At 32.4% G+C, this 12,795-nt stretch overlaps 1 protein-coding gene across 15 annotated transcripts in view; it reads right to left on the minus strand.

Moving 5' to 3' along the window:
• Pcdh15 (protocadherin related 15) overlaps positions 1-12,795 on the minus strand; it is a 443,526-nt gene that overhangs the window by 44,153 nt on the left and 386,578 nt on the right. The window lies entirely within an intron of this gene.

The following is a 12,795-nucleotide window of genomic DNA, read 5'->3' on the forward strand; positions in this document are numbered from 1 at the left end:
TCAATTAAGATTTTTTGATTTGTAGGTGTGATGAGTTTAACTCTAGATAAGTTATGATCCAAATTGGTTAAAGTGTCGGATTTATTGTTTGCCCAAAGGTTGTCTTGGTGTAATAGTTATAGGAAAATTGTGCTTTGGTTCTAACATATAACCTAAAGAGAATAATAAAAGATAAAACAAAATAACTCAAACAACTTAATGTAAGTCAAAGTTCTGATATTTTAATACATCCAATTAAAGATACATAGAGAGATTGTAATTAGTTAATGGTATTCCATAATAATAGTAGCTTAGACTGTCAGGTTCAATTTTTTTTCAGTCATCCCACTTGCTATTTATAAGATTTGTTCCTGTTTGAAGACAATTATAACTAACAGAATAAACTTTCTTTCCATTTAAAATAAAAGGGAATAAACTTTACTTAGAATATTTCCCTTTAAAAAGTATGCAACTATGAAGAGAATATGTCATTTTGGTTCTGCAGTAATGACTAAAGGAAACTTTCAGAATTCCAACTTCAAAATTAATTCATAGTGAAATATTTGGAAAAGGAATAGTAGACAAAAGAGACAGAATATTTGCATAGGGCTCTGTATAATATTTATGAAGCTAGATATGTTACATATGTATTTCATGTATAATTATTGTCACTGCATAGCTGCTTTAGTCAGTGAAACTCTTGAGCATCATATTATGCATTTATGATTTACCATTAAAACAATATATAAAACTGTTATTCAAAAAGATGAAAACAATATTGACACATAGTCAGATGGAGCAGAAGATCCAGAATAAACCAATATAAATACTGCCATTATATATTCTTCACAAACATTCCCTAAACTTACATTGGAAAAAAAAGATACTCTCTCTAAAATATGTAGTGCTAGTATAACTAAATCACCATATTACATATAGAAGACTAAAGCTAAATCTCTGTCATGTTGTACAAAATCAATTCAAAAATGGGTCAAATACTTCAATATAAGATCTGAAACTAGAGGAAAGCATAGGGGAAACCTTTATGGCTAAAGGATAGGCATAGACTTTCTGAATAGATATCACAGGAAATTGTAGCAGGCATTGACAAATGAGAATGCACCCAATTTGAAAGCTTTGGGGTAGTAAATGAAGCAAATGAACAAAGATAGCTTTAGAGTAGAGATCAAGGCCAGATATCTCAATATTAGGAGTTTCCCAAAACAGGTAAAGATCTAACATTTATACACTAAAAGACAAAGAATGCAAACAACAATGGAGCAAACAATTCAAATGAAGAAAGTAAGTGAAGAAGTGCAAATAGCCAATAAATACATGAAAAATGTATCTTTACCTATGAGGTGATGGTACATTGACCAAAAGTGATATAACATTTTACCCAAGTCAGAATGGTTTCCTTCTTTTTTTTCCCCCGCTATTTAACAAAGATGTTTGTGAATACAATATATTTTAGTCCCTGTCACCACTTTTAACAGTCTCACCCATCCTTCCTGTACCCACAGCTTCCTTCACTCTTGCTAATTTTGTAGGATATACATTGGATTATTGTCTGATTCTTGCCCTCGTCTCCCCTACATTTTTCTATCCTTTCCTCCTTGAACTCTCCCACCATTTTGAGTACCCTTTTTCTGGTATTTTATTTTGCTGAACTTTCATTTTGACTTTTTAAGAAATTACACTTTCTGAGATATCCCTTAGATCTATTGCATTTCACTTAATACTTTCTTGTACACTTGCATACCATCCAAAGTATTTACTTATGAGTCCATAAACTAAATCTAGCTTCCAGATAAAGGAAAGCATGGATCCTTAGCTTCTCTGGGCCTGACTTACCTCACTTATCATAATATTTTCCAAGTGTTTAATTTCTTTACCAATAGTTCAATATATTTCTAATGCATGAGTAAAATCCATTATATATATATATATATATATATCACATATTTTTGATCCAACCAAGGTATAGAATCAGCCCAGATACCCCTCATTAGATGAATATACCAAAATGTTTTCAAAGAATCACATACACAAAATTACATAGAATATCAATAGGGTTAGTGAGAGGAAGGAACTGTTACTTGCTGTTGGTTGGAATATAAACTAGTACAGCCTCTACAACAATCAGTAAGGAGGTTACTCAAAAACTACATATTATCCAAATGTGGAGGCACATGACTATAATTGCAGTTATTTAGTGGGGAAGTTATTTAGTAGGAAGACAGTGGTCTCAGCAAACAGAGCCAAAATATCATGACCCTAATGGAAAATAAAACAAAATAAAAAGAATGATGAAGCATATCTCAAGTGTAAGTTTGCTTGTCTAGACAGCATGAAGTCCTGAGTTCAAACTTTCGTATTCCAGAAAAATAAATGCATGTTCCAGCTACAACATCACTAAGTACACATGGAAAATAATCAAAGTGAGGTTTTTTCCTAAGGCTACCTGAAAACTTATGTCAGTTGATGCATTTTTTACAAGAAGCAAATATGGTATCAACCTCAGTTTCCTTCAGTGGATAAAGAAACTACAGCATTTTATGTACAACAGAGTTTCATTCAGCTGTAAAGAAGGAAGAAAAGTGTATTGCTTATAAGAAATTGTATTGAGCTAGAAGTCATCATGTTACATGAAATGAGATAAGCCATTCTCAGAAATATAGTTATATGTTTTCTACCATTTGTAAATTTAGAGAAAGAAAGGATATATTAGGAAAAGTACATTATGTCTGTGAAAGATAAAGGCCTGGAAGGAAGAGGAGTGATAAGAAAAAAAAATGGTAGTTCATTCTTGCTTGTCTAAGAATGTTACAATGGAAGTAGTTTTATTCACATTTAATGTATACTAAAAATTTAAGAAAAAAATCCTCTGCAGAATGTACTGTTTAATTCATATTAATTAATGATGAACAAAAGGATATTCTTGAATATTCTCTGAAGTACAATGGATACGAGCCACATATTTTAAATGAGTATCTTTTAATACATTTTATATGAGTATAGCTAAGAAAGTGAAGTTCCAGTTTGAGTTAATTTAATTTAACTAACCAGTGGATATCTAATAAGTTGTACAGTTATCGTACAAACAGTATCAGTTAAGATAAATTTGCAATAGTAGTGAAATTATAGAATGAACTTGACCAAATTTCAAATGCTTTATATGGTCTGACCATCTAAAAAGTTTTCAGATAGTGAAGAAATTTAGAATTGCTGTAATTTGAGTTAAAATGTTGGTGATATACTACATTTAAGCTTGTAATTAATGTAGAAATTTCTCCTAAAATTACTTATTGTCCCTGTGAAATTTATTGAAATACAACATACATCCTAAATAGAATGCATATTATGAAGGTACAATTTAAAACTGTTTACAAAACATATAGAAAATACATATTTTAGTAGCATCTGCTTCAAGAAAATGAAAACAACCAGTCTACAAAATGATTCATGACATTCCAGATGTTCCATCTCCCTCAGGAAAACTGCTGTCCTGAATTATATCATTGTATAGTTATGCTTTCTTTTACACTTCACACTGATGGAATCAGTGAATATATTCTACTATATGTCTAAACTCTTTCATTTAGTTAGTGTTGTTGGATTCAAAACTTTTTTATTTTAAAATAAATACTATCTAACAACACAATCACACTCAGAAAATAAAATATGGTTATCATAAAATCATAGTGAGGGGGCTGAGAATATGGCCTAATGTTAGAGTGCTTGCTTTGTATACACAAAGCCCTGGGTTCAATTCCTCAGCACCACGTAAACAGAAAAGGTTGGAAGTGAAGATGTGGCTTAAATGGTAGAGTGTTAGCCTTGAGAAAAAAGAAGCCAGGGATAGTGCTCAGGCCATGAGTTCAAGCCCCACGAGTGGCAAAACAACAACAACAACAACAACAACAAAAACAGAACAAGTGAAAAAATAAAATAAAATCACAGTGGCTGTTTGCTACATTAAGCCAACTTACACAGTTCCTACTGATTAACTTCCAATTTCAATAAGAAATTTCACTTTGCAGTGTTCCTAATTCATTAAATTATGACAACTGCCAAATAGCTATAGTTTATCTTGAATTATTAAAGTGCTTTTTGTAAAATGTCTTTCCTAAAACAAATTATTTAATGCAAAAGTTTGTGGAGCCAGTTATTGTAACTCAGAAATACCTATTTTCATCATGGTATTTGAAGCAAAGAGTAGAAAAGAAGGTACTTAAAATCACATTTACTTTATATGTATATATATATATGAATAATTCCATGTGTATATTGTATGCTAATAAATAAAGGTTAATTTCTACTCTCCCACTTGTCGTGGAATTCTCAAATAGCAAATAACTCGTCTCTAGAGCTGTTTCATCAGGATAGTTTCCAGAGCCTTTAGCGTCTCATGTATGTGCTTCTAAATATATGTAAAGAAAAAATCAACAAAAAAGAAAATTCAAAGTAATATTGTCCTTATGAACAGTTAAACAAATTTTCACTTTGAATTTCAAAACCACATAATTTATAATAAAAATGTTATTGAAGGCTTAAATCTGTTTAGAAGACTTAAATTTGACTGCTAGTATACACATGAATTACAATCATACACAGAAACAACAAAATGTTCTTTGTATAAAATAAATGACAAGATATGATATCTTCAAATACACACCAAGTTACACCAAAACAACAGTCTCTTTGAATTGCATCCAGTGAATTATGTAGTCAGTCAATTCTTATGGAAATATTTATACTAGAACTTCAGATGCTTAAATTTTGATACATAACTCCAGATCACCACCTCCATCATCATATTCAGCTAAAGCCCCTTCTCTAACATCTGTAACATTTCAAATTCCACAAATTCTTCAAGACATCCATCACTGCAAAATTAATGTTCTTTCCTGATCTACCATAGAAATTTTGGCTGTCATGTTGTTTTTATATTTTGTTCTTCTACAGCATATGGTTCAACTGGTAGAGCATCTGCCTAACCATCACACACACACACACACACACACACACACACACATTCACTCACACACACAGAGGCACACACAAAGACAGAGAGAAACATAACAGTATATTATATATTTACAGTAGGCAAAGAATAGTCGTAAAACAGTATCTAGATACAACCACGTAAATATCTTGCTCCACCATTAATGCTACACTTACAGTTGAGCATGACTGAGACTACTTCTTGGTATAATGGCCTACATTCTCCCAGCAGGACTTTTCCAGCCCTAAAGTTAGTCAAGTCTTCATCTCTTCTCAATATGTATGCTAATAAATGCATACAGTTTCCTCAAATCACCATCTTGCTCTGAGGGCACCTTATTAAGTAAAGCCTTCATAGTCCTCATCCTTGGAAGTATCATATCATTTCTCAGGAACTTTCATAATTGCTTACATATCCTGAGTGTAATCATCAAACCCTACCCACAAGAGAGTTTGGTGTACCTCACTACTTAGTCAAACAGATAACTTAATCTACCATTTGAATGTTCTCTCACATGTATAAATTTAGCCTTTTGCTTTTAATAAATCTTTCTCCATTAAAATGTGTTTGTCCCTTGGATTCTTTCTGTGGTGAGAACAAAAATCTGATTTTCATCTGCATTAATATAGTTAATCCCAGAAAGTTACTTACTACCTTATGCCACGTGAGAATGAAGGATACAAACCCTCAGAAGATACTTAATCTTTTGACACTCAATGCCTTGGTCTTGAATCTCATTAGGAAACTAGTACCAAAAGTTATTCAGAATATTTCACTGATTCACAACAATGAAGACTTAAAAACAAAATTAGACATGATATTGAGAATCAGAAAATGATTGGGACATAGTGATAAATCATGCATGTTTAAATCCAGAATTGATCTGCATTGGCATAGCTTTTATATTTGTGCCATATTCAAGGAGAAAATCACATAAATGATATTTATAAAAGTCTAAAAATATTATGAGTAGGACTAATACATTTAATGGGACTGCTAATAACCAGTTTGCAAAGATACCATTTCTATAAAACAACATCATTGAACTTAAAAATGAATAAACACAGGCATCATCTGAAACAAATTAACTTGTAAATAGAGTTAGCGTTGTCTTCTTAAATTTTGGAAAAATTCATGGAGATATTCAAGTGAAAGCAAATATATTTAAAAACCAGTAGTCCCCAATCATTTATTCAATAATAGTAGGGGTGTATCTAATAGTCTTGGCTAAATTATTCCTTAAAAATTAAAGCTGAGTCATTTGACAAACTCTAAATAAATCAAGCTTCTTAAAGAATGAATACCATTCTGACTTATTTTATAAGCTTCTTTGTAACAAAACATTTATGCCAGGTTGATGACACAGTCAATGATGTGAGAGAGGTGACCCTGGAAGATTTGAATACTGATCCTGAGGAATTTCCTTCAGTGAAAAAAAAATCAGGAAAGTTATAGTGAGAGTTATTTAAATAGAATAAAGCAAAAAATGGATAGCATAATTATACTTGCTGTAATTTTGTTTTCAAATGAATACAGGCAACCACTTACCCATTTCTAAGATCTCTTCTGGAATTTTTAATACACACAGGTGCCGAACATTAAGAGAAAATCATCAAATAATTGCTTCTATCATACAGGGGAGTAGGTGAGACCATTAATTTTCTAACAGCCTAAGTAACTGTTCCCCTCTGTGGCCTAAATGAATACTAAGGATGCAGAAATATTAGTGGAATAATTAGTGATGTCCAAAAAGTTCCAAGCCCATTAAAGTCCAATAACACTAACTTTAGCTTCCCAATTAGATGAATTTTAACATCTAACAGCACTGAAAGCTCACTTTCCTACAGATAGGGAGTGTTTTAGAGTGTAATGGCAAAAAATATTCAGGCCTTCACTCTCCTACTAACATCAATATGTCATGCTGTGTTTGGAAGAAACAAGAAAGAGTTCTGATTTCTTAGAACTACTTTACCTTCAGTCTTATTTTCAGAAACCATGAAGAATCCTTCACTTTAAAGCTCTTACCATTAACATCATAAAATATGAATAAGGTATTCCAAAAAGTGAACTATAACTCAGTATAGGAACAATAATATAATAGTATAATGAACAAGAAGGGAGGATGTCTATCACGTTATAAACTTAAAAGACCCTTCCAAGGATATCTATGGGTTTATTTTGGCATATGTCTACTATTAAAGAGTTGTGCAAAAAGATCCCAATAGAAACCAGATGCCAGTGGCTAACACCTATCATCCTAGCTACTCAGGAGGATGAGATATGAGCATCATGATTTGAAGCCAGCGCAGGCAGGAAAAGCCATGAGACTCTGATCTCCAATAAATTACTCTGAAAAAGTCAGAAATGGTGCTTTGGCTCAAGTGGCAGAGCACTTGAGCCAAAGAAGCTCAAGGACAGAGCCAAGGCCCAGAGTTCAACCCCCATAACTGGCCAAAAAAAAAAAAAAAAAGGAAAAAAAATCCAAGTACAGCATTTATTTTACAAGCAAACAGGTAAGCCTAAAGAAAACACAAAGTGTGTTCTACAATTGAATGTGTTATGAAAGGAAGCAGAGTACAAATTACACGAGTTTATTTACATAACAATGTATGCACTCTTGGGTTTTATTTTTCTTTTGTTGTAAAATATAATTATGTCATACTAATACTACAGTAAATATTATGTCATAAAATACGTTTCATCCTCATTATTGCTAGTGTAAGAACTGTAGCCTCCAAACTGCTTTCATATAAACTATGAAATCATGTGTTCTAACTTCACATTCATATGAAAGGAGATAAAATATAATGCATGGAAATATCAATTAAAAGACACAAAGTTGTATTTGAGAAATGAAACTTGTTCAAATGGTGATTTTTATATCTCAGAATATCATTATTACAAAACATAACTGTATTTCACAATGTGTGTAAATATATATGTATATGAATATATGTGTATTGTGTGTGTGTGTGAGAGAGAGAGAGAGTGTGTGTGTCTTGTTATTGTGGAACTTGTTATATTGTTCAGGTTGGCTTCAAACTTATGATCACCATTAGGATTGTTGCATCACTTGAAATAATTCCTCAGTTATATAACCATATACATTCAAAGCAACTCAAAAGCATTATTTCTCACTTCCTGGTTGTTTCTTATTTGCAGTATGTTCTAATAATCAAGCCAAATTGAGCTTCCTTTTTGGCTCTCCCTCAGGTCATTCTTTTATTTTTATATTTTAAATATCTTCATTAAACTTTGCTGCTAATCAAAGAAATACATAAATCTGTTGCTGACTAAAAAGTTTTGCATTGATTTATCTGCCACAACCAAGTCATAAAATATAACTAAAATTCTAGGAATGACAAAAATATGTTTTTGAATTATTTGAATTTCTCAACCCTTATCTACATACTGAGGTAAACAATACAGTATCCTAAATATAAATGTAATGCTTCTCTTTTCAAAAATATGTTTTTATTAAATTTAAGTAGTTGAACAAAGGAGTGTCACTCAATAAAGCAATTCTTGAATACAGAGCATCTTGATCAATGTCACTATTTTCAACATTCTTACCCATTCCTCCCAACCTACCACTTCCCTCACTTTTATATTTTTATTTTAGTATATACAATAAGGTCTTGACTGCATCCCTTGCCTTTTCTCCTTCATTCATCTACCCCTCTTCCCTTTTGCTTGTTTTTTGCTTTTGCTTTTTTTTTTTTTTTTAAACAATCCTGGGGCTTGAATTCAAGGCCTGAGCATTGTTCCTGCCTTTTGTTTTTTTGTTTTTTTTTTTTGTGTGTGTGTGCTCAAGGCTAACACTCTACCTCTTGAGCCATAGTGCCACTTTGGTCTTTGCTCTTTATGTGGTGCTAAGGAATCAAACCAAGGGCTATGTGTATGCTAGGCAAGTACTCTACCACTAAGCCACGTTCCCAGTTCCATTTTTGGAGTTTTGACTTAGCCTTTCTAAAGAATCATGATATTGATCTTTTTATAGCATCTATTATACTCCAATTAATTGATTTGTCATTGCTTGCATACCATCCATGTGCTTACTTACAGATTTATCCTCATTATACCATAAGTGGTCACTTATCTGTATTTATAACCATCTCTGGCCTGACTGAATTGAATTATAAACCTCAATATTCTGGTCATCTGTTTAATTTTACCCTTATCTCCCTATTTCTAGTCTTTTAGAAAACACCCTGCATTCAAACTGGAAGATTTCTCAGTTCTGTTATTGCATTCCTGGCTTACAGTGCCCATTTCCAGGATTTCCTCATGTCTCATGTTTCACTCTGGCAATATCATATAAATAGTAATACTTCTCAATTGCCAGGAAACAAATGCTAAAAAAGCCCATGAGTGATTGTCAGTTTGGTATTCCAACTTCTTGCCTTGCATTTACTCTATTTATGTTTTACCTGAAGCCCACATTTTTCATGATTATATTAACCACCTAATTAATTCACAATTCAAGTTCTTTTAACCCAAGGTACCTTGTCCCTGAATCCAGCAGTCTTCTGTCCCCTAAACATATGGTGTTCTCTCCTGGAATATCAATATGGCATAAATAGACATACATAGAAAGTATGCACAGCATTGAATAATGCAAGCAGAATTTAGTTTAAATGATGACTGTCTAAAGGCCTTTCTAATTCTCTAGGGAGTGCTACCACTATGTTTTATGTATTGACATTTTTATGAATTTTATGCATTTATATTTTACTCTGACAGATAATTATAAGTATTACCCATTTTCTTTATTTTGGTTCACATTTTTTAATGTAGATCTATGTCTATTTATCAAAACTATTTGTCTTAAATATCTGTAGGAGAATATTATGGTGATTCAGATATCAGTATTCAGAATAGGGAGATGGGAGCTTATTTTTGTCAATGATTAATTGTATGCATGTGGTAAACAAGGCTCCAGGTAAAATGAGGGAAATAGGCCATGCTGAATAGGCTGGCTGTGAATCCTTACACATCTGTAAAATACAGGTTCTAATACAAATAACCATATTTATTTAAATGATACATAACTGTGTAACTGGTGTAGTTATATATATATATATTATGTATATATTATATACTGTGTATATATATTATACATATACATATATGTATTAGTCAGAAAGACCATACTCTGATTGAATTATGCATCTCATAAGTCTCCACCTTTAGGGTCTTGCATATAAAATAATTTTGAAGGTTTGTTGAAGGAATAAAATTGCCTATCAATAAAAATATAAATAAAATTAATTTATTGATATTATAAAGGTCTTGTACAGAGGGATTGCATGTGTCAGTTGTAGATTTCCTTCCATACAGTATCTTCTGTTCCCTCACTCTCTCCCAGTTCCTCCCTCCCATGTCTACTTTCAAGTTGAGTTGCAAAGTTCACTTTCATCAATGTCCAATGGGCTTCATTACTGCATTTTTTCACACTTTTCCCTACAAGTTCTAATCCTTCCCCCCTCCCAAAGATATACACATAAGTACACCATAGATAAAGAAAAGAAAACAGAATCATCAAAAGAAAACCCACATTTTTTAAAGACATAGTTTACATTTATTGGAACTAGGGAAGGCCAGGGGAACATCAAAAAGGAGAGACAAAGGATCAAAGGTAAACCAACGCAGCAGTGATACTTATAAAATTATATCCTGTAAACCAATTGTACAACTCAGAGTGTGGATGGAATTGGGGAGGGGGCAGATGGGAGAAAAACGAGGGTGGAGGTAACCAGTTTGATAACAAATATACTCACTGCCATACACATGAATCTGTAACCCCTCTGGACTTCATTTTAACAATAACTGAATTAATGAATAAAAATAAATAAAAAGAGACATATCTTGTTTCTATATCTTAGTTCATTTTGATATATGTAACATATACATATATATTATAAATATAAAGAGGCACATAGGCATTGTGCCTTTGTGTTTCTCTCCTAAGAGTATACTCTTTTACAGTCACTGTGTGTCTAGAATCATGTAATTTATCATAACCAGTGTATTTGTCATGTTTTTCCACATATCAGAGAGAGGATGGGCTGTTTTTCTCTCCGAGCTTAGCTTATGCCAGTTAATGTGATTTGTTCTAGTTCCATCCATTTCCTTGCAAATGAAACAATTTTATTTCTTCTAATATCTGTACAATTCCATTGTGTGTAGGCATCATGTATTTTGGATCCACATTTTTTTTTGCCAGTCCTAGGCCTTGAACTCAGGGCCAGAGCACTGTCCCTGGCTTCTTTTTGGTCAAGGGTAGCACTCTGCCACTTGAGCCACAGTGTAACTTCTGGCCGTTTTCTATATATGTGGTGCTGGGGAATTGAACCTAGGGCTTCATGTATACGAGTCAAGCACTCTTTCCACTAGGCCATATTCCTATCCCTGGATCCACTTTTAATCAATAACTGGTGACACTGGCGGGTTCATATGAGCTGCTTATATGCATTTAGGCCATTAACAGTTTTATGAATATACGTTACTCTACTGAAAAAAAATCCTTTCATGTCATGTTAGAGTGTATCATGGGGATCAAAGATTTACAAAATAATGACATATTTAAAATGATCATTAGTCATTTAAAATTTTGAATTTTTTATATGAGTGGGCTTCTAAGATGCCATGGCTATTTAGGGTAAAAATACTGGGATTAAATGAAATACTATTAAGAGAGAAATATGCTTGTCAGAAGTAGCATAGTTACCACAAAAGTTTCAGTATGTACTTGGTAGGGATTTCTTATTTAGATTATATTACCCTTGTCTTTAGGATGACCTTTTATGAACCCAGGAATTTCTCTGCTCATTTTGGAAAATGTTTGCAAAGTCTCTGCAATTTTCTGAGGTACAGTAACTTAGGAATTAATGAATGGAAATTATATTCCCTTAATGTATGAAATCTCACTCCAGGCCTGCTGCTTTTCATTATGGTAAATTAATTAGAACTACTAGGGAGTTTCATCCATTTAAAAAATACTTATTTGGAGCTAAATTTTCTTCCTAATACATTTATGGAACTCTCATTCTTAATTTTCCACATTGCATATATTTATACTACAAATTAAGAAGCATTTGAGAAGTATGAATTCAATTTTTTTCCAGGCTAGTTTTTCTAATTTTTGCATATTTTGTGTTATAAATCTCTTGTATCAGGTTAGTACAACACAAAGTTAAACGAAGGTTGAAGAAACTACAAGACATTTCAGTTGAATGAATTTTCTGTTCGTCTACTTCTTATTTTTTAATTTTTTACTTTTTATTTTAGAAGTATATTTTGTAAAGTATTCCTCAGATTCAGAAATCTTCAATTTTCAAAGGGTGAATCATGTGTCAGTGTCTCTGACAGGTTTCTAGGAGGTGATGGAGACTGTTCTTAAGACATATTATAGGATATTCTACAATCCATATTCTCCGTATGCTATAAAGTCCCCTGCAGCAAACATTGTTAGACAATAATGACAACAACAACGACAAAGGAATATCCTCACCCATATTATGGATGGTTGCACATTGGTCTGGGAGATAGTCATGTTTTTATATTTTTTATTATCTCAGGAGTTGTACAATGGTGTTTTCATTTAACAAAACAGTCAATGAGTACAATGTATCTTGATTAATGATCAGATTTCTGTCTGTCTGAATTACATGATCCACCAACATGTCTGACATAGAATAATTATTTGAATATTCACCGAGTGAACAAGTTTTTCTTCATGTATCATGACCAATCATTGGAGATTCATAAAATCTTCCCAAATTGCATTTCTAAAGGGAAATTCCTAA

The sequence above is a fragment of the Perognathus longimembris genome, chromosome 2 (genome assembly GCF_023159225.1).
Source record: "Perognathus longimembris pacificus isolate PPM17 chromosome 2, ASM2315922v1, whole genome shotgun sequence".
Classification (NCBI taxonomy): Eukaryota; Metazoa; Chordata; class Mammalia; order Rodentia; family Heteromyidae; genus Perognathus; species Perognathus longimembris.